Source organism: Lissotriton helveticus, chromosome 9 (assembly GCF_964261635.1).
Source record: "Lissotriton helveticus chromosome 9, aLisHel1.1, whole genome shotgun sequence".
In the NCBI taxonomy this organism is placed as follows: Eukaryota; Metazoa; Chordata; class Amphibia; order Caudata; family Salamandridae; genus Lissotriton; species Lissotriton helveticus.
In genome coordinates, this window is record NC_136070.1 from 256362328 (window position 1) to 256385514 (window position 23187).

At 48.3% G+C, this 23187-nt stretch overlaps 1 protein-coding gene across 3 annotated transcripts in view; it reads left to right on the forward strand.

Moving 5' to 3' along the window:
- Nucleotides 1-23187, forward strand: part of YLPM1 (YLP motif containing 1) — a 1323976-nt gene that overhangs the window by 1119455 nt on the left and 181334 nt on the right. For 2 of the 3 annotated variants that reach the window (XR_013600905.1, XR_013600906.1), the window contains exon 20: nt 20914-20991. The exons of the other annotated variant lie outside the window; for it this stretch is intronic. The gene's annotated coding sequence lies outside the window, so the exon portion shown is untranslated. The remainder of the gene's footprint in view (nt 1-20913; nt 20992-23187) is intronic. 3 annotated transcript variants of the gene reach the window in all.

The following is a 23187-nucleotide window of genomic DNA, read 5'->3' on the forward strand; positions in this document are numbered from 1 at the left end:
AGGGGCAGATCCCTCTCCCTTCCCCAGCCGGAGCACGTGGTTGTGACGGACGCGTCCCTCCAAGGCTGGGGTGGCCACTTGGGAGAGGCGGAGATCAGAGGCCTCTGGTCTCCGGCGGAGTCCCGGCTCCATATCAACATGTTGGAGCTGCGGGCGATTCGCCTGGCACTGAAGGCATTCCTCCCCTTTGTCAACGGGAGTGTAGTGCAGGTGTTCACGGACAACACCACCGCCATGTGGTACTGCAACAAACAGGGCGGTGTGGGGTCGTGGACCCTTTGCCAAGAGGCTCTGCGCCTCTGGCAATGGCTGGAACGTCAGGGCGTGACTCTGACAGTTCAACACCTGGCAGGTTCTCTGAACGCCAGGGCGGACGAACTCAGCCGTCGGTGCTCGGTGGATCACGAATGGCGTCTGAACTCGGATGTGGCGAGAGGCCTCTTTCAGCAATGGGGAGAGCCTTGGTTAGATCTATTCGCCACAGAAGAGAACGCGCAATGTCATCAGTTCTGCGCGTTGGAGTTTCCAAGACGGCACTCGCTCGGCGACGCCTTTCGGCGCGAGTGGAGTTGCGGTCTGTTGTACGCCTTTCCGCCTATACCACTTCTGCCCAGAGTGCTGAAGAAGATCAGGCGCGACCGGGCCCAAGTTATCCTTGTGGCTCCGGACTGGGCTCGAAGGTACTGGTATCCCGAGCTACTCAGCATGACAGTCGGTCCCTCGATCCGCCTGCCCCTTCAGGAGGACCTTCTGTCGCAGCAGCAGGGGACGGTCCTCCACCCGAACCTGTCCAGTCTCCACCTCCATGCGTGGAGATTGAGCGGCGACAGTTGAGGCCATTTGACTTGCCTCCTGAAGTCTGTGATGTCATTCTGGCAGCCAGGCGTCCCTCCACAAAGTCGGTATACGCCTGCCGGTGGAACAGATTTGTGGCATGGTGCACAGCAAAGGCTGTGGATCCCCTTTCTGCCCCTCTGTCTGAGGTTCTCCTCTTCCTCCTTTCCCTTGCCCAGCAGGGCTCTGCTCTGGGCACTATCAAGGGCTATCTTTCTGCCCTTTCCGCCTTCTTGAGGCTACCTGATCAGCCATCTTTGTTCAAGTCCCCTATTGTGTTAAGATTCTTGAAGGGCATCACGCACATGTATCCTCCAACTCCGTTCGTGATGCCTCAGTGGGACTTGAACCTGGTTTTGACTTTCCTGATGTGCGCTCCCTTTGAGCCCCTTCATTCCTGTCCTCTCCGTCTTCTCACCTTAAAGACGGCCTTCCTGGTAGCCATCACCTCTGCCCGGAGAGTGAGTGAGCTCCAGGCTCTTTCTGTTCAACCTCCTTTCTTGTCTGTTCATCCTGATAAGGTGGTTCTTCGGACCAGACCTTCTTTCCTGCCCAAGGTAGTCTCTGCTTTTCACATTGGGCAGTCCATCACCTTGCCCTCCTTCTTCCCGCCTCCGCATCCTTCAAAGGATGAAGAGCGGCTCCATCGTCTGGACCCAAAACGTGCGCTTTCATTCTATATGGATCGCACACGCCAGTTCCGGGTGGATGACCAACTGTTTGTTGGCTACGTGGGTGAGAAGAAGGGGAGGGCGGTACAGAAACGGACCATCTCTCGGTGGGTCGTCCTGTGCATCAAAGCATGCTACTCTTTGGCTCGGAAGGAGCCTCCTGTTGGGCTGAGGGCCCATTCCACTCGGGCCACGGCGGCTACTACTGCCCTGGGCCGGGGAGTCCCTTTGCAGGACATTTGCCAGGCGGCCACGTGGGCCTCGCTGCACACCTTTGCGAGGCACTACTGCCTGGACAGTCAAGTCCGGAGGGATGGCTTCTTTGGCCGTTCGGTCCTCCAGGACTTTCTGGTGTAGGTTGTATTGGTTCGCAGACCCACCACCGGGGTTGGTATTGCTGGGGTATCTATTCTAAGGTAAGGAATCTAATACTAACCTGTTTCTTTCAGATGAACAAGTTACTTACCTTCGGTAACGATATATCTGTAAGAAACAGTAGTTAGTATTAGATTCCTTACCGCCCCGCCCATCCTCCCCGTTCTGCGAACTGATACCTAGGGTTAGGGACATCCCTTTCAGGGCCCTAGTTTCAAATGGCACCAGTGTTGGTTCTCACATGGCTCTGCGTGTTCTGGCGCGGAAAAGCTGTGTGCAAAGAACTGACGTCAGCGCGCGGAGGCGGCGTCTATATACTCCAGCGACGTCATCACGGCGCACGACGCCGACGACGCGGAGCCGCAGGGGACGCCTGCAGACGACGCCTACCGACGCGCAGGGGTACTGCTACGCAAAAGTTTCCGGATCCAGACTGACGCCTGGGGATATTCTAAGGTAAGGAATCTAATACTAACTACTGTTTCTTACAGATATATCGTTACCGAAGGTAAGTAACTTGTTCTTCTGTGCCTGCTATCTATGCAGGGACTTGTGGCAATTTTCACTAACGTTGCTGTTACCTTTGCCTGGTGAATTTGAACATACCAAGCTAAAGAATCTGCCTAAACAAGCCACATGCATCAGAACCATTTGTTACTGAAGGTAAGTTCATCTCTCCTGTAGCACTCGTCTTTAGCATATATACCGGATGTCCGCACTTCTTAGTTACATGGCGTGAAGTTGAATTTATTACCCTGGAGTATTTTGAAAAAGGAATATAACCAGAATTTTCAGTATTATTTAGAATTCTGGTTCTATTCCTTTACACTTGCTCTTAATGTATATATGTAAAGTGCAGTAATGCTCGAGCTTCATAGCTCTCTGCACATTGTTTTCAGGCCTAATTTTTTTAAAGTTAATTGACGGTAATTCGCTGAACCTGTATCTCTGTCAACCTGTAGGTGACAGCGCTTGGAATTCATTTTATGTAAACGGTATTTTTGGTTCTTGGTTTCTCGCCATACAGGTTATTTTTTGTTTCAAGTTTCCTGTTCCCTGCTGTTTGAAATTTTCATACCTTCCAAGTAAGTTTTTTCAGCTTCTGCCATGTAGGACTCCTGTCAATTTCTGGACTTTGTTCATTTGGGTGTCTGTCTGTTCATTTGTGGGAACAATTCCTATCAAGCCAGCTGGATTCAGCCAGCTAATCCTGGTTTATGTTTTACCATTGGAGTTTTAGGTAGTTATTGCTTCACTTTGTCCTGGTCGCCTCTCCTTTCAGAAGATCATTACTTCTGGTGTTGAGCACTGGCATTGGCTCTACCCAGCTTCAGGCAGTAGTTTTGAGGATGGGTTATTCATAAAGCATTGGTACACATGTTGAAAAAATCTACCATTTCTAGTTCTACTTTTCGTGCTTTCCTGCTGCCTGTGCCCTGCTGAGACTTTTCTTCACTGCCAATGTCATGGGTTCCACAGTTTTAGCATACTGGGCTTGATCTCAGGATGGTGAACACATCTGTTCCTATTTTGCTAGTGGTGGCCTTCTGTCCTAAGCTGTTTGTCTGGTGTGCATCAAATTCCTTTATGGAGGCTCACTGATTCAGGTTAGCTAACCCTTTTTACCTGGCGTACTCTTCATATTCTACAGGGTCTTGCATATCTTTACCGTTTCTATACTTTCATAAAAATATCACCCTTCAATTTTTAAGCCAAAGATGATGATTTAACAAATTTACCACCCTTCTTTTTTCCTTAATTTCTGACAAATGGTGGTGGCCTGCTTTTGTGTTGTTTCTTCATTTATAGGGTGGTGCTGTTTAGTGGTAACCCAAATATGCATGCCCCGAAGCCTCAGGAGCTGGTATCAAGTGAATTAACCCCTTAAAGAGGTAGTAGGCTGCCTTGTGATATACACACTGAAGTCTCAGTATCAAGAGATGCCAAATATGGAAGAAGGGTTCAGGATTTAGACCCTTGAAAACGGACTCAAAGATTCGGGACATTTTCAGAAAAGAAAATACATCTTCAAGATCGCAAATATCTTGAGTATGACGTTTGATGAAATTTTATCTCCAATCAATGATCTTGAAGAACCACTTGAAGAAATATGTATAAACATGAAGAAAGTCTGTTTCCACTGGGAAATCAAGGTTGTAACAGAGGAAGAGCTCACATTAATTTCCCCATCTGAATACAGAAAAAGTCAATTTTTCATGAGAAAGAGGAAAATCTAACAATAAACTTAACCAAAATAAGACGCCCAATAGAATGGGTGCAAATACCCGGCCAAGAGTAGTCATCAGAAATATGGCCATATCCAGAGTGAAGTAAACAGTCCCAACTCAAGAAGAGAAATGGAAGGTGGTATGCAACAAGCATGCCCGCGAAGAGTAGATAAGGAAGACACGTGGAATAGTTGTATAGCTGTGTTTATTCCAGTATGTCTTCAAGTTGATTGCTTTCTGAACTATATTCTGTTTGAGGAATATTGACTGCATTATAAAGATACATAATTATCGAATGGCGAACCCAAATGGGCATCCTCGGTCAACTTAAGAGGCGATGGCTGCCTCTGGTGCTGTGAAAATGATTTGTTAGCATGCAAAGTTGGTATTTGGACTTTTTATTCTCATGATTTTGGTGCAGATAGATTTTATGATTTATCTTGAATGCTGTCTTTGGGAATATTTCTCGCATCTGAAAGAAACAGGTTAGTATTAGATTCCTTACCTTATAATATCCCCAGGCGTCAGACTGGATCCGGAAACTTTTGCGTAGCAGTACCCTTGCACGTCGGTAGACGTCGTCTGCGGCTCCGCGTCAGTCGTTGGCGCCGGGATGACGTCGCCGGAGTACTTAGCCGCCGCCCTCGCGCGCTGACATCAGTTCTTTTTTCCGCGCCAGCATGCGCCGATCCGGAAAAAGTTGTACCCTAGTCAATTTTTGACTTAACTTTTTCGATCCTTTTTGATCATCTTTCGAGTCTCATCGACTCCGATGGTGCCGGTAGGGATGCCCGGGTTCAAACCCTGCGTCGACTGCAGTGATGTCGGTTACCGATCCCCATCGCCGGTGCCTTCACTGTCTGGGCCCCGACCACGACGACAAGTCCTGCTCCGACTGCCGGGCCCTGACGTCGAAAGCTAGACGGGAGCGGTCCCGCAAGCGACTCGAGCTCCGGCAGTTAGCCCCGCGCCGCTCGAGGTCCCGGTCTGCGAGGAGGTCGAGGGACCGGTCGCGGGGCCGGAGTCACCACAGTTCCGGGAGTCGTCTTCGGGCTCGAAGTCCTCCGGTAAGAGGCGCAAGAAGTCGAAGAGGCGGCATCGCTCTTCCCCCCGACGCTCGTACGGCGCGGCCGGGGTTCGGGCGACACCACCGTCGTGGCCTGCTCCACACCCGCCGGTCCCTGGGCAGAACGCGACGCCGGAGGAGATCGAGGCCTTCCTTGTGGCCATGAGGTCGCTCACTCCTCCGTCGGGTTTTGCGGCGCCTGCGGGCTCAGCGGTCCCGACGGGGTCCCCACGCGGGCCGGTGCTTCGGTCCCGACGCCGCAGGGCCCCTCCAGTTCCGGACCCAGGTTGTCGCCGGTCGACCTTACGACCTCGCCGGCACCGGCCCCCAGGGTGTCGCCCCCGGTGCCGTCCCAGGACGACGCTGTCCCCGGTCCTACCCTCGATTCGGGTCCGGCGTCGGAGCGGCGCCGCATTCAACGCCGATGGGAGATTTCTATTTCTACGACCCGGCGCCATCCTTTGCACCTGAGTACCAGGCGATGGGTGATGAGGGGGATTGGGAGGGGTCTGAGGACCCTCTGGCATGTGAGTGCCAGTCTTCTCAGGACTGGACAGGTGAGTTTGGGGAGGCCAGTGGTCTGGACACTTCGCCCAACACTGGTTTTGTCTCCCCTCCTACTGTGGCTACGGAGGAGGGGGCTGCATACAGTGTGGTACTGACGCGGGCTGCCAAGGCCTTGAGCTCCCCGTCGTGGCCGTGAGGACTAACCTCCTCACTTAGTTCCTTAAACCGCAGGCAAGCTCGGCCGAGCCTCTGCTGCCGTTTAATGAGGCCTTAACGATTCATAAAGGGGGTGGTGATGGACAGAGTATCTGAATTAAGCCGAACACTCCTACCCAGTCAAAAGATCAGGGCTTGATCCATCACCGTTTTTTAGCTCACTGCACCATCCCAGCTAAGAACCTGGCTACATGCAAATTAGTCTGACCCTGGCCCAGTGCATCATGGGAACAGGGCAGACCAAACTACCAAGCCAATTCTTTACTGGAAAGGAAACAAGCTTCCGGGGACCGGTTTCTGGCATTACAGCCGTCTTCGGCCCGACTTGCTTGAATCCTGATGGTGCAGTGAGCAAGGGACTCACATCTGAGCATACCCTTCCACACTTGTGGTGGCCAAAACGATTCATAAAGGGGGTGGTGATGGACAGAGTATCTGAATTAATCAGAACACTCCTACCCAGTCAACAGATCAGGGCTTGATCCATCACCGTTTTTTAGCTCACTGCACCATCCCAGTTCAGAACCTGGCTATCTGCAAATTAGTCTGTCCCTGGCCCAGTGCATCATGGGAACAGGGCAGACCAAACTACCAGGCTCTGTAGTGGGACCTGAAGTTTCAGTGGGCCCAGCATCAGGGCAACTTGTCCGACCATGTCTTGATCTCGGAGGGCACTGCGGCTCATGGACCGCGATTGGGTCTGCGGCAGATCCCTCTCCCTACCCCAAGCGGAGCACGTGGTTGTGATGGACACGGCTGGGGGGGTCACATGGGAGAGGGGGAGATCAGAGGCCTCTGGTCTCCGGCGGAGTCCCGGCTCCACATCAACCTTCTGGAGCTGCGGGCGATCCGGCTTGCACTGAAGGCATTCCTCCCCTCTGTCCGGGGGAGTGTAGTGCAGGTGTTCACGGACAATACCACCGCCAATTGGTACTGGAACAAACAGGGCCGGGTGGGGTCGTGGACCCTATGCCAGGAGGCTCTGCGCCTCTGGCAGTGGCTGGAACATCAGGGTGTGACCCTGGTGGTTCAACACCTGGCAGGTTCCCTGAACGCCAGGACGGATGAACTCAGCCGTCGGTGCATGATGGATCACGAATGGCGTCTGAACTCTGATGTGGCACAAGGCCTCTTTCAGCAGTGGGGAGAGCCTTGGTTAGATCTATTCGCCACAGAAGAGTACGCGCAATGTCATCAGTTCTGCACTTTGGAATTTCCAAGGCGGCACTCGCTCGGAGACGCTTTTCGTCGCGAGTGGAGCTGCGGTCTGTTGTTTGCCTTTCCGCCTATACTACTTCTGCCCAGAGTGCTGAAGAAGATCAGACGCGACCGGGCCCAAGTTATCCTTGTGGCTCCAGACTGGGCACGAAGATACTGGTATCCCGAGCTACTCAGTATGTCTGTCGATCCCCCGATTCGTCTGCCTCTTCAGGAGGACCTTCTGTCGCAGCAGCAGGGGACGGTCCTCCACCCGAACCTGTCCAGTCTCCACCTCCATGCTTGGAGATTGAGCGGCGACAGTTGAGGCCATTTGACTTGGCTCCTGAAGTTTGTTATGTGATTCTGGCAGCCAGGCGTCCCTCCACAAAGTCGGTATACGCCTGCAGGTGGAACAGATTTGTGGCATGGTGCACAGCAAAGGCTGTGGATCCACTCTCTGCCCCCCTTTTTGTGGTTCTCCTCTTCCTTCTTTCTCTTTCCCAGCAGGGCTCTGCTCTGGGCACTATCAAGGGCTACCTTTCTGCCCTTTTCGCCTTTTTGAGGCTACCTGATCAGCCTTCTTTGTTCAAGTCCCCAATTGTTAACAGATTCTTGAAGGGCATCACTCATATGTTCCCCCCTGTTCCTTTCGTGATGCCCCAGTGGGACTTGAACCTGGTTCTAACTTACCTGATGTGTGCTCCTTTTGAGCCGCTTCATAACTGTCCTCTCCGTCTTCTGACGCTTAAGACTGCTTTCCTGGTTACCATCACCTCCGCCAGGAGAGTGAGTGAGCTCCAGGCTCTTTCCTCTAAATCTCCTTTCCTTTCTGTCCATCCAGACAAAGTTGTGTTGCGGACAAGACCCTCTTTCCTGCCCAAGGTAGTCACGGCCTTCCACATCGGGCAGTCCATCACCTTGCCCACCTTCTTTCTGCCACCGCATCCCTCTAAAGAGGAAGAGCGGCTCCACCGTCTCGATCCAAAACGTGCGCTCTCCTACTATCTGGATCGCACACGCCAGTTCTGGTTGGATGACCAACTCTTTGTTGGTTACGTGGGCGCTAAGAAGGAACGGGCGGTGCACAAACGGACCATCTCTCTGTGGGTCGTGTTGTGCATCAAGGCATGCTACTCTTTGGCTAAGAAGGAGCCTCCTGTTGGGCTGAGGGCCCAATCCACTCTGGCCACGGCGGCTACGACTGCCCTGGGCCGGGGAGTCCCCTTGCAGGACACCTGTCAGGCAGCTACGTGGGCCTCGCTGCACACGTTCGCAAGATACTACTGCCTAGACAGCCAAGTCCGGAGGGATGGCTTCTTTGGCTGTTCCGTCCTCCAGGACTTTCTGGTGTGATTATTGGTTCGCAGACCCACCGGGGTATCTATTCTAAGGTAAGGAATCTAATACTAACCTGTTTCTTTCAGATGCACAAGTTACTTACCTTCGGTAACGATATATCTGTAAGAAACAGTAGTTAGTATTAGATTCCTTACTGCCCCACCCATCCTCCCTGTTCTGCGAACCGATATCTAGGGTTAAGGTCATCCCCTTTCAGGGCCCTAATTTCATGGCACCAGTGTTGGTTTTTATCATGGCTCTGCGCTTCTGGCGCGGAAAAGCTGTGTATAAGAACTGATGTCAGCGCGCGAAGGCGGCGTCTAAGTACTCCGGCGACGTCATCCCGATGCAGACGACAGACGCGGAGCCGCAGACGACGCCTACCGACGCGCAAGGGTACTGCTTCGCAAAAGTTTCCGGATCCAGTCTGACGCCTGGGGATATTCTAAGGTAAGGAATCTAATACTAACTACTGATTCTTACAGATATATCGTTACCGAAGGTAAGGAACTTGTGCATTGGTCCGACACATTGCACAGGTAAACAAGCATGGATATTGCCATACACGTGCCTTAGTTTTTATCACTGAACCCTACTTACAGCCCCGCTGCTTATGCGTGATGACCCAACCGTCTCCTCTTGTTTTCTAGTTTGATGTGCCTGCTTGTATTTCCCCTCAAAGATCACAGTGGTAAAAGCTTCTTTTGAACAACTGTTTGACAAATCATGCGTTTATTTTCAGAGGCTATATAAATCGCCATACTCTGACTAAGAAAACTATGCATTGCACCGTTATTGGCTGATTTGGTTCTTACCTGCCTAGACCATGCATTAATGCACACTTAAATTGCTTAGTCGGTATTTGGACACAAACGTGAATCTTTGATGCCTTTCGTATGATAAAAATGAAGCGTGGTGCCTTGCCAAAACATATGAATGGAACTACCTCTGCCGCTGCCCAGCACGTTCCCCAGTCCTTGTGCCCGCCTACCTGCTTGCGAGCTTCCCTTCAGTCCCTTCTTTCGTACCCACCAAAAGAATCACCACTTTGACACAGAGCCTGGTAGAAGGCGTGGGTGTTGTAGAAAGGAAAATGAGGCTAAGGGACTAGAATTACAAGAGTAGTTATGGTTTGTACCTTACTCATGTTTTACACATCGAGGTTCCCCAAGCTTGAGAGTTTTACTAATTTAGAAGCTTTCAGTGGGTCCAGTCAAGGTCATTCAAAGATCATTGCCTTACAAAACTGGAATTAACTTATGCAGTTTCAACCCGTCAGAAGACTACCATGTTTAGGCATTGCAGATCAACTAAATAGAGACTGTTTCTTTGAAAGCCGCTAATCGAACATTTGTCCCTAACTTTGTGTGTTGATCGCCCTGATGATTTTCAGTACCTAAAAGTTCTCTGTTTTTGAGCTGTGAGGTACATTGCTCTGCTCAGCCTCACAAGACCACTTTGTTGACATCTTCATAATCCGACAGAACGTCATTAGGATCAGAGGCCTTGACAAAGATGTACCTAAAGATGTACTGGAGGTGAAGTCTAAGCCCTGTTTCGTTTGATACTCCAGCTCCTCGCGGGCTTAGATGATTCTCAACCGTCCCCATGGGTTATATTTTAACTTCCAGCAACAATTGAATTTAATCCCAGATGTGCCCACACAAGTCAATTTTTTCAAGGGCTAAGATTCCATTAAGAAGACAAGTAGTTCTCTAGAGACAATACAGTTTTGAGGCGCTTTTGTATTTTTCAGGCCGTTTCCATGGTGACCCTTGCTCCCTGTTGTGTCTTCAAGGATATCATAGCACATCTCAGGCAGTACAGGATTACCATACTGCTTGGGCTATCCCTTCCTCTATGCTTCATGAAGATAACTAACGAGCAGTACTTGGCTAAGACGCCAGAGGATGCTTGGGGTCTTCTTCGTATATCACTGGCTTACTAGACCAGACCTTGAGCCATCAGCCAGGGCCTCTGTTCCAGAATGAAACAACCTGCGATCAATACCAGACACATCGACTTCAAAAGGGACACTGCCACACTCATCAGAGGAAGCGGGCTGGTACGGGTGGTGACCGCACATAGCCTTGACAGTCATGGCTTGGGGCACTGCCGTATTGGACTACCCAGAGTGCACCTGCTCCCTAAATAGTTATTTTTTGTCTTTCCATTTTGTTGTTGCTTTCTTCCAGGGTGAGCGATGAATGTTACAGGTAACCCATGGTGGTTCAAGCCGAAGGTCACCGATACCCCTATGTGCATTACTAACATTTTCTCATACTCTATAGCAGTGGTCTTCAAACTTTTAAACGCACGCTGCACCCCTCAGTGCGAATAAAACATCATCAGGCCCCCCTCAAAAGCTTTCTCAATTTTTCTATTACACATGCTATGTTTAATAATGTCAAGACTTATTTAAACATTGCACATAAGGTTTGTTGCTGTTTTAAAAATTCACTCAAATACATGATTGCCAAACATACTGTTCTGGTCAGGCAAGCCTTACTAGCGTATAGAAGTATCCACAGTGTGATTATTATAAATGGAGGTGGGGGTATTGAAGAATATTTGGGGTCCCTTCCCTTTTGACAGCATTTTCTTCCAGCCAGGATATAAATGACAAAAGATGTTACTGATGGCCCATTACAGCGCGACTTACTGCAGCTCATTTTGTTTTGCTGAAAACAAAGCACTGTTATCAGCATAATGCTTCTTTTGGCTAGAGCTTGAGGCCCTTCTAGGGCCCCCTCCCCAGTTTGAAGACCCAAGCACAATAGCTTTCAGCCACTGGGGATGGGTGCGGTTTTCCTGGTAGCTGCCCCATCACCTTCCACTTTTATTACTTAAATGTGCACATTTTTGCGATTCATGCTTGTTTATTGTTCTTTTCTTTGTTATTATTATTATTGTGTTTTTTCCTCCTGTTCAGAACACAAAAAACAATGGCGATGTTACAAGATACAAATTACCATGCCCTGAGCATACATCTAATATTTCTTTACAATCCATATTAATTTAGGAGGGGGAGGGGGTGGCTAATTTGGTAGCCATCACATATTATAGGCCACGTTAAGCAATCTCTACAGATGCTCAGTCACAGCTACATTGTTATTTGCTACTCTTAACATCCAGGGGCTGAACTCCTCCCTGAAATGGGGGGTGTCACGACAAAGAAATCGATGTGCTGCTGCTACAAGAAACACCTTCTGGCAAAGGACGCCCTAGACTGTGATTGTATTGGTATCCCACAACTATTCCATGCTATGGCTCCGAACAAGACGAGTGGCGATCTTACGCAGACATGGGCTGTCTTGCAGCTTTCACGATAAATTGGTAGGCAGGGAAGGTAGAACCTTGGGGCTGAATTAGGCACTCTGGGCCACAAGGCTCACCTTGATCTCGGTATATGGCCCCACAACCATAAACTTAACATTCATGATGACCTTTTCCCCATTCCTTGGAAGAGATAGGTGCTGATGGGAGAGAACTTTTTTATACTGAACGCGGCATATGATGGGTCTCCTCCAGGAGGCAAGGCACACAAGCACCACACTCCCTCAAAAATGGTCTGTAGTCGATATATGGCAAGCCCAACATGAGGGAGAATAGGATTATACATTTTTTTTCAATGTCCACAGGACTTTTCCAAAGCAAGATTACTTCCTGCATGATAATCAGTTTGCTGCCCAGATGCTGGACACAGATATTTGCGCTAAGGTCCTATCTTGCCACTCCGCTGTCATGATGTGCCTTGACTTGGTGCTCCTGCCCTGACCTGTGCAGTTTAGATGGGCTATCAAGGAGCTCACCTTCTGAAATGTGGCATTGCGGTAGTCCTTCACAAGACTATAGACCATTATTTTAGAGAAAATAATAGGGAGCTGGAGTGGCCTTCTATACGGGACGCCGCTCAGGCTGTCATTCAAGATGACCTGATCTCCCGCACGGTCCATATTACTCGTAAGTCTGCCCAAAGAAAATGGAATTGGATAGCCCAACACGGGACCTAGAACTAAGACATTAGCAGGGCTGAGCCCAGAGAGTATATCACAATCTACAGATGGCGAGAGGTGAGCTGGAGCATCTCCTGATGAAGGAAGCGAAGAAGAAAATGCTATATTCAAACCAACATTAATATGAGACTGGCAATAAGGTGCACAGGCTGATGGCCTTTAAATTGCGTAAGCTACAAACCAGAAATCTTATCACCTCAAAGATGATGGAGTCACACATTCTAAGACCGCGGATATTTTAAGGGCATTTCACCAATACTGTATTTCTCTTTATATTGCCCAACACTTCGAAGAGGCAGCTCAAGGTCAATAGTGATTTCTCTGACCCAATGGAAACTGACGAGAGGCAGGGATGCCCTCTGCCCTGTTGGTGTTTGCGCTTTCCATTGAACCACTGGTGCAAACAATAATGTCCAATCATCGTCTGTAACCTTCCTCCCACCAGTTTCCCCCCCCCCCAGACCCCCACCCGGGCCCAAGGAATACAAATTGGCTCTTTTCACAGATTACATACTTTGTTTTGTAATTAAACCAGAAGTGTGACTTCTGGTGCAGGAGTTTGAGTGGTTCGCAGTGGTCTCAGGATTCAAGGTGAAGTACCCTAAATTGACCGCGATGGAAGTTTCAGGTCCCCAAGATCTGTCCAAGCCACTTCTCCAAAGGTTCAGGTTCAAGTGGGATGACCACACTCTGCAGTACCTGGAAATTGTCTTGACGAGGGAAACAGAACACACCTATTGTTATGAGGTTAATATCTCACCCTTGGTCGATGTCGAACTGTAGGAAGCAGGCTCGTTATGTGATCGAACAATAGGTTTATATACCTTGTGAAGAGTCCAGGGATTCCCTCATGAGTGGACAGGAGTTTGCTTTGCAATCCCAAAGTGCTCTGTTAGGGCGTAGTGTGGTCGGGAAGCCTAAGCCTTAACACAGAGGAGTGCAAGACAATGCAAATACAATGATTAAACAATGATTAATAAATTACTTCACGGCACAAGGAGGAGATCCACACCAATTTATAAAAATAGTAACTATCTTTGTTTAGGCATCAGAGAAAAATCGTTCAGGTAAGTACGTTTTTAAATATAAATTCTTTTCACTTTAAAAACTGGACACGGTGCAATTTCTGAGTTCTGCAGTGTTATCCCATGGAAGGAAGAACAAGTTCTCCAAACAGATACAGTACATCGACTTACAGGACCAGTCTCCAGGAGTTAAGGTGAGTGGTGGGCAAGGTCCAAGGCAGCACCAACCGTACACCACCAGCGGCACGAGGGCGGCTAGGTGCAGGGTGCAAAACCGCATCGGTAGCCCAATAGGTTTCAATGGGGATCGGTCACTGTAAAAAGATGCTGAAGGCTCTTGCTAGGAAGCCAGTCAGGCTGAACCAACAGGGAGGTTTAAGGCTTGCGAAGCTCGGGGACGTTGGGACACCTTGGGGTCCTCTTCTCCATGGCCTGGGGTGATGGATCCAGAGGTGTTTCTAGGCGTCTGGTTTCTCTTACCGCGAGCGGTCGAGGGGGGCCTACTTGCAGAGGCTCCAGGTGATGTCAGGGAGTCAACGAGGGGTGAAACCACGATGGACTAGAGCTCTCGAGGGCTGGGTAACTTTGCTGGCACCGGTGACCCACCTAAACTCGGGCTGGGGGAGTCAGGAGGAGGGTGACTTCAGGTGTCGGGGTTTGGTTCCAGAGGCCTCAGAGTCTTCTTCTGGAGGTTCTGCAGGATGCTGGGAACAGTTCTTCTGTTCTTTGGGAGTTCTCGGTCAATATTGAAGGCAGGTAAGGTAGTCCTCTGGGGGCACACAGCTGGAGGACAAGATGTCTTTGGCATAGTAGGTTTGATAGAAGTCCGGATAGCAGGGCTTGGGGCCAAGTCAGGTGCTCTCCTCAGTCTTCTGCTTTTGCGGCTCTTTACTGTCCTCCTTCGTAGGTTGTCGTACTAGCCTGGAAGTGGAACGCCTACCTGACTAGCTAGTTTTTCCACCTATCCACATGCCAAGCGGGCTCTGGATTGGGGGATGTGTTCCTCCCCTTTGAGGGGAGCCAGAATCACATTCCAAAGTCAGCAGGTTCTTTGAAGCTCGCCAGCCCAAGGAGGCAGATCCACAGGTCATCCTGTTGGAGGGGGTGTTAACCCTCTTCCCGGACAGGCTTTTGTTCTAGGTCTCCTGAGAGCAAAGGTTCTCACCCTAGGAGGTCAGAATAGCGTCTCAGGTGGCAGGCTGGCAGAAACCATTTAGCAAGAACACCAGTGGCAGGTAGGTCTTCAAGGGACATGTATTGGTAAATCTGACACTGACTTCAGTGAGTGTTTGCCAGTATGAGATGTTTGATACCAAATATCCCTACTTTCAGTGAAGCTATCATGTAGCTGGGGAACTGATTATCACAAGTGTCAAGCTCATGTTTTTAAATGACCTCCCTGGTCACCTGTACTGGCAGTAATAGGACTGACCAGCTCAAGGGCATATCTGCTCATGCAGGTATGCCCTCACATGTAATATTCAGCATCCTGCCTTAGGGCTGTTAAGCCTGTTTTGGGGGGTGACTTGTACATTTTCCATGCGGTAAAAGGGAATATGGCACACAGGGATGTGGCATGTTGTGTTTTCACTTTTGTCTACACCAAGACTTGCAGACTGCAATGACATTCTTGCATGTTCTTTTTGAGGGGTCCCTTAGAACGGCACAATTAGTGCTGCTGCCCTTAGGGTACCCTCTTTAGCACATCAGGCCCTAGTACCAGGGGTACCATTTTCTAGGGACTTACAGATGGTGCTAAAAGATTTGCCAATTGGGTAAACAATAGTACATTTTTAGGGCAAGAACATGGGTACTGGGAACTTGTTTAGCAGGAACCCAGTACACTTCAGTCAAAGTCACATCAAATTCCAGGCAAAAAGTATGGGGGGTGGGGATACTGCAACAAGTGCCCAGCTTCCTACAGATACATAACATTTTGTATAGATTGGGAGGTTGAAATTGTTGTTTGTGCCATGTGCCTAGTAGAAAGATTAACTTCCTTCCCAGATTACTCTATGTCCTCCAGGCACTCCTACTTTATTGTCCACCATCAATACTGTAGTAGATCAGGCCAAGTTACTTGCTTTTGCGTGTAGAAAAAAATCTCCAAGAGTGTATAGGCTTACACTGTTTAGGAAACCAGCAGACGATGGTTGGGTCTTTGGAACATCGCCGGATATGAGGTATTTATTTTGTATTTATTTTATTTGTAAAGCGCTAACATTCATCCTAAAAGGACATCACGGCGCTGAGGAAAAGTTGCAAGTGATTTAACGGCAGCACTAATTGAGAATTATTGATCTGGCCTGGGGAAGAGGAATGTTTTTAGTTGTTTCCTAAATGAAAGGAAGCAGTCAGTTGTTCTGAGTTTAGGGGGTAACTCGTTCCACTTTGTTGCGGCAATGTGAGAGAAGGCCCGCTCTCCCATCCTGACAGTCCGAGCTCGGGTGATGGATGCTCTTCCTGACGTCATAGATCGTAGGTTTCTAGAGGGTTTATGAAACCTGATCATGTCATGTAGGATGATGGGGCCTGAATCGTGGAGTACTTTGTGTGAAATACACAACAGTTTGAAAATAGCTCGTTGTCGCATTGGAAGCCAATGGAGCTCACGCATGCAGTTTTTGGCTGAATCGTATTTTCTTTTATTACAGATGGCTTTGGCAGCGGCATTCTGAACCATCTGCAATTTAGAAAAGAGGTAGTCTGCCATTCCCACAAACAGTGAATTACCGTAGTCCAACCTACTCATCAATAGTGATTGGACTAATGTTTTCCTGCAATCTGTCGGAACCCAAGGGAAGAGTCGTCTAAGCATCTTCAGAAGGCCGAAGCCTCTGCCGCAAACTATGGAGACATGAGATTTCATGGATAAGTCCTTATCCAGTGTTATTCCTAAATTTTTTGCTTTTATAGTCGGGTTGGGAGGCAAGCCCAAGTCGCTCGGCCACCAGCTGTTGTCCCAGACCTGTGTGCCTCTGCCGAACAATAGAACTTCAGACTTGTCAGCATTGAGTCTAAGACAATGGTCCTGCATCCAAGTTGCCAGTTCAGTCAGGCAGTACGTCAATCTAGTTTTAGAGTCATCATTTCCATCAATGGTGACCATCAGCTGGGTGTCATCCGCATAAGAGCACATTTCGACACCCCACTTTTTGCCGATGGTTGCCAACGAGGAGACGAACACGTTGAACAGAGTTGGGCTCAACGACGCCCCCTGGGGAACTCCATATTTTATAGGTCGCGGAGGGGATGTATAGTCACCCAAGCGAACTGATTGGGTTCGATCCGCTAGGAACGATTGTAACCATCCTAGTGCTTTATCTTGAATTCCTTTCGCTGCCAAGGTGTTCAATAATTGATGGTCGGGTACGGTATCAAAAGCCGCTGATAAATCAAGGAGTATCAGAGCGACTGTACTACCTCGATCCACCTTGGTCCTAATACTGTCTGTCACCGCTAAGAGTGTAGTTTCGGTGCTATTGTTTGTCCGGAACCCTGTCTGTGAAGCGTCCAGCAAACCATTAACTTCCAGAAATGTGGAAAGTCGTCTGTTTACCAACTTTTCCAGGACCTTTGATAAGTAAGGTAACTGGGATATTGGTCTGTAATTGGCCGGATTGTTAACATCTGCCCCAGCCTTCTTTACTAAAGGGGTAACTAGGGCCTGTTTCCATGATTTTGGGAATTCGGCAGAACTAAGGGAGAGATTAAGTGCTCTAGTAACTACTGGACATATTACAGGGGTAAGCTGGGAGAAAATGTGATGTGGACATGGGTCAAGTGGTGAACCAGACTTGACCTCAAGCATGACTTTTTCTACATCCTCTTCTGAAAAAGGGCCAAAAGTATGACAGATGGTATGTGCAACAGTTGGTACATATTGTTCGTTTTTTTCCGTCCTTGGTTTTGGAAAAGAGGCATAGATGGTATCAATTTTTTCGCAGAAAAAATCATTGAGCTTATTACAATTCTCCTGTGAGGGAGTAAGATGTAAGGAGAGATTAGTTGGGTTGCATAATTCTCTAACAATTTTAAAAAGTTATTTTGATGAATTTTTATTCTCGGATACTCTGCGTGTGAAGTAATCCTTTTTTGCCTTTCTGATCTCTCTATGATAGAGTGCTTGAGCTTTCCTGAAACTGTCTTTGGTCTCATCTGTCTTAGATACTCTCCATTTATGCTCAAGGGAGGTGCAATTTCTTTTTAAGAGTTTAAGCTCAGGTCCGTACCATCTCTCTGATTTTTTGTTGCCTGGTTTGTGACGGGATTGGGTGGTCGAACAATGTTCAAGTGCATTTTTAATGTTATTATGAAGGAGGTCTATTTCCTCATGGATATTAGTACTTGTGCAGGAGGGGTGTGAAAAATGATTACTGAATTTATCAAGTGTAAAAGATTTCCAATTTCTCATGTTTGCTATGAATGCACTGTGTTTTTTGGTCTGGGGGATGGGGAGATTAATGCGGAAGGTGATCATATAATGATCGGTCCATACCAATGGGATTAAAGGGTCGATGTCAATAGATTCGATATTAGAAAATATCAAATCTAATGTATGTCCTGCAATGTGTGTTGGTTGGTGGACTCTCTGAGATAACTGCAGGATAGCCATGTCTTCCACTAATAGGTTCGTCAAGGAGCTACTGCTGTTATCCAGATGTATATTGAAATCTCCAAGGAGGAGGATGTTCTTGTTCTTCAAACAGACAGGCATGATCTGTGTGAGTAACTGTGAACTAAAGTTTAATGTGCAGCCCGGAGGATTATAGATTAAAATGCCTCCAAATAGCACACTGGTGTTTATGGACACCGTAAATGCCAGAACATCATAGTTTTCAACCGGTACGATACTCTCTTGTCTGCATGAAAGGTGGTCTCTAAACAGTAGAGCTACACCGCCACCCTTTTTCTTAACTCTGTTAACATTCAATATCTTATAGTCCGGGGGAAGGGCTATAACTATATCTGGGATGTTGTGGTCATCAAGCCATGTTTCAGATAAACACACTAAATCAGGTTGATGTTCATTAAGAAGGTCCCAGATATACGTAGAATGTTTGGGTAGTGATCTTACATTCATATAGATGCATTTAAGAGGAAATGTGGATAGATGTAATTTCACAGGGTTCAGTGTAGGGGTACTTTCCCATCTACAGTTGTAACAACTAAATGGGCCGTAAGTATCCATCGGGCCCATGTGAGCACAATCAAATGTGTTTGTGGTCGTCTTACCAATTAAATCCAGCAGGTCGCGGCTTGTATAGGTAATGTTTCCACTCGAGTCTGGGGCCTCGCTGCTAATTTGGGCAGGTGGCTGTCCAACTGCGGCCGGTACTGGATTTGTCATCATAACCAGGTTACCACACATAACTCAGAAGTGTAAAAACACTATTCTCGGATTCGCTTATCTCACATCTTATGGTTGCCACGCAAACACTGACTACCCTGCTTCAATCCACTACCGTACTATTGAGCTAACGGGAAGCCTTATCCCGCAGACGAAACATGTCTACATTCCTATTTCCCATGACTCAGACTAGTCACAATCTGGACTTTTTTGTCCAGAACAACGGATCCAGACTTCTGCTGCTGAAATGAGGGTAATCTGCTACAATTGGGAAACTTTTGTAAAGAGAGAGCGATGTTTGATAAGGGCTCTTTTTTTAAACAAGGTCACCTTCAACCACTAGAGCGCTTTAGGTTGACGCAGTTGCTGCATTGGATAGGGGACAGAGATGCAATTAAAAGCCAATAGAGATGGGGCGCCACTGGAAGCCCTAGTCCATGACAAAGGTAGGAAAAAGGGACCTCCTTGCTTTACTCTGATATAAATCCCATCACACACAGAACGCCCTCCCACCTATATGGCAGCATGGAGTAGAGACCTGGGTAGGGAGATATTGGATGAGATCTGGAAAAAGTTGTTGATTAGGGCAGCAAAGACCTCCATCTGTTTGCAGCATAATGAAAAAGCATATAAAATTCTAACCAGATGGTACTTTACCACAACCCACTTGAAGGCGATGGGAAAGAGCTCAGAACTTCGCTGAAGATGACACGTGGTGGGAATGCCTCAGTCCGCCCCTATCGGGAGAAGGTGATTCGGATAGTGTATGAGATTGTGGGAACAAAACTCCTGATATATCCTTTCCATCCTTTTATACGGGAGCGGGGGTGTCCAGGCGAGAGCGCAATATAACCGCTCACTACCCAGTCAGGTACACTTAATACCCATCTACTGTTAACTTACCGGTAAACGTTGGTGCATTCATGGAAACAAGAATTAACTCCTCAACTCTGTGTCTGATGGGCAAACGTTACCTTTGTTTATGCGAATGAAAGAGTGACAGCACCAATGCACGACACAACTCAAGTTGGAGAAAACCTGGTCACCATTCCGGACCTAAATGAGGGCTGGGGTGCTTAAGGAGCTGACCACCGGTCGTCCAGCGTTCTGGTATGGACGGAATGTTTTCATGGTCCGAATGTTCTTCAGCTACTGGTGGATAAAACACTGATCATGATGTTTGAGGGGATTACAGCATGTGCGAAGACACTAATGTCAAGTTTGGCAACACTATTGCTATTAGATTTTCTACATATCCGATTCTTTGCTTTTATGCACTGACATTATGCCTACTCATTTTGATGTGTGATGCACTGCTTTGTAAGAATTTAGCTGTATTCTTACGCGTGGCCATAAATTAAGGTTATATATATATTCCACAGCAGGATCCCAGGGGTACCACCATCCAAAGAAAGGCACAACACCAGGAAACAGACTCCAAAGGCAAAGTTAGAAAGTTAAATGATGATTTATTCAAGCATCAAGTGTCGAAATGAATATATATATATATATATATCGCTTTGATCCTTGTTTTGACGTTCCCTCACATCGCTGAACAAACAGGAAAGGACTCCACTTGTAATAGTGCAAATTTCTTTATTTTAATTTCAGCTCTCCTCCATGACGCGTTTCGGCCTTTGCAGGCCTTGATCATATGTGTGTATATATATATATATATATATATATATAAATATATATATATATATAAATGTATGTCTTAGAGGGTTGAGTAATCAAATTCCCTTGCAAAGCAACCAATTCATTTAAAAAACATGCAATGCTTCAAGAGGACCTTGTGTTCAAGTCACTAATTGGTTGTTTTTAATAGCGGTACAGTCTCAAGTCTTGCTTCTTATAATACATACCCCTAATATGACAACTCAAGACAGGTGTTTAAAGTGGCATCAATCCTTTGCATTTTCAGAAAACAGGTTTGAGCTGAATCCGTGTAAACTAAGAGATTTGTGAGACTAGTACTTCATACTGCTAAATCTGTACATTACTATAACTGCTGCAGCAAACTGCCCTCCTAACTATCTTTCCACCCTCACACATCCCTCATCAGTCCATCTCCTTTTTTTCTTCAGGACAATATCTGTTTTGGTATTGGTTGTGTGTAAGCGGTTCGCAGCTTATCGGAGTCCATTGTTGTTTCAGCAGTCCGGGTAAGTGATAAGCCTCACTTCCTCTGGGTGAGATCTGGCAGAAATGGCATGCCTGATTCATCAGTGCACTTTCTGTTGTATTCATTATCATGGTTCTTTTTGGATGTGAAAGACGTTTTCCAAAGACCTCAAGTATATCTAAACATGCATATATGGATCACTACTGCCTTAATACACTCTGATTGCGACAAGCTAAGCTAGGTACACAAGAGTGCATCTTGCTTCTTTGCCACCTAATCAGGATGCCCAAGTGCATGTCGAACATTTGGGTCTCCAAGGCGCTTTTTTAGTCTGGGTGGCCTTTACTGCTGTGAGATTATCAGTGACCTATGTCAAAGTGCCCTTTGGCATTGCATTTGGTTTATATGAACTGTTTAAAGGTCGAAGATGGGAGCCAATACATTCCTAGAGAGCTGAGATGATCCTGACAATGTTTTTTGATGTCTTTAAATGAAGCACTCTGCTATGTGTACGACACCCAAAGGGCTCAAACAGGCCTCTGCCGTTTCAGCCCGAATTTCTCGACCATCATTGAGGTGGAAAACTACCATTCTTTCAAAAACTGTTCTGAAGTCTGTTTCGAAGTGAAAAGGTTTCACTTTGCGGAGCAGGGATGGCCAATGGCAGGGCGTATTGAATATCTTTGCAATATGAGTCCTGAAGCTTTGGGAGGAGTCTATGTGGAAGCCCAGGGTCTTCCATCAATCACTCAATCAATCATAGCATTTATAAAGTGCACTACATACCCATGAGGGCCTCAAGGTGTGGGGGGAGAGGACGCTGCCACTGTTCGAAGAGCTAGGTTTTGATTCTCCTGAAGGTTAGGAGGTCTTCGGTCTGCCGCAGGAGAATGGGGAGGGTGTTCCATGTCTTGGCGGCGAGGTGGGAGAATGATCTGCCACCAGCGGTCACTCTTCGGATGCGGGGGACAGCAGCGAAGGCGTGGTTTGCGGACCAGAGCTGGCGGGTATGGGTGTAGAGGCAGAGTCGGTTGTTGAGGTATGCTGGTCCGGTGTTGTGGAGAGCCTTGTGTGCGTGGGTGAGGAGCTTGAAGGTTATCCTCTTGTTGATGTGGAGCCAGTGCAGGTTTCTTATGTGGGGTGGGGTGTGATGTGTCTGTGGCGAGGTATGTCGAGGATCAGGCGTGCAGAGGCCTTCTGGATGCGTTGGAGCCATTTCAGGAGTTTGGCCGGGGCTCCTCGGTAGGGTGCGTTGCCATAGTCCAGTCTACTGCTGACGAGGGCCTGGGTGAACGTCGTCCTAGTTTCGGTGGGGATCCACTTGAAGATCCTGTGAAGCATGCAGAGGGTGTTGAAGCAGAAGGAGGAGACGGCGTTGACCTGCTTCGTCATGGAAAGGGTGGAGTCGAGGATGACCCCTAGGTTGCGTGCATGGTATGTGGGTGTAGGGGGTGCTCCTAGTGTATTCGGCCACCAGGAGTCGGCCGAGGGGGTGGATCCGAGGATGAGAATTTCCGTCTTGTCCGAGTTCATCTTCAGTCGGCTGTTTCTCATCCAGTCGACGACGGCCTTCATTCCTTTGTGGAGGTTGGGTTTGGCTGTGTGGGGGTCTTTGGTGAGGGAGAGGATCAGCTGGGTGTCGTCGGCGTAGGAGATGATGTTAAGGTCGTGCCACGTGGGCGAGTGGTGCCATGTAGATGTTGAAAAACGTTGGACTGAGGGATGAGCCTTGGGGTACGACGCAAATGATCTTGGTGGCTTCAGAGCAGAAGGGGGGAGGCAGGCGCTCTGTGTTCTGCCGGATAGGAAGGCGGTGGTCCAGTCCAGCGCCTTCTCTTGGATTCCGGCGTCGTGGAGGCGTGTTCGTAGTGTGCAGTGGCAGACCGGGTCGAAGGCGGTTGACCGGTCCAAGAGGATGAGGGCCGCGGTTTCTCCGTTGTCAAGCAGGGTCCTGATGTCGTCGGTGGCGGCGATGAGGGCAGTCTCGGTGCTGTGGTTGCTGCGGAACCCGGACTGGGACGGGTCCAGGATGCTGTTCTTCTCGAGGAAGCTGGTCAGTTGTTTGTTGACAGCCTTTTCGATGACCTTTACCAGGGAACGGGAGCAGGGAGATGGGTCGGAAGTTCTTGAGGTCCTTGGGGTCCGCCTTGGGTTTCTTGAGTTAGGCGTTGATCTCTGCATGCTTCCAGCTCTCCGGGAAGGTCGCTGTCTCAAAGAAGATGTTGATGGTTTTCTG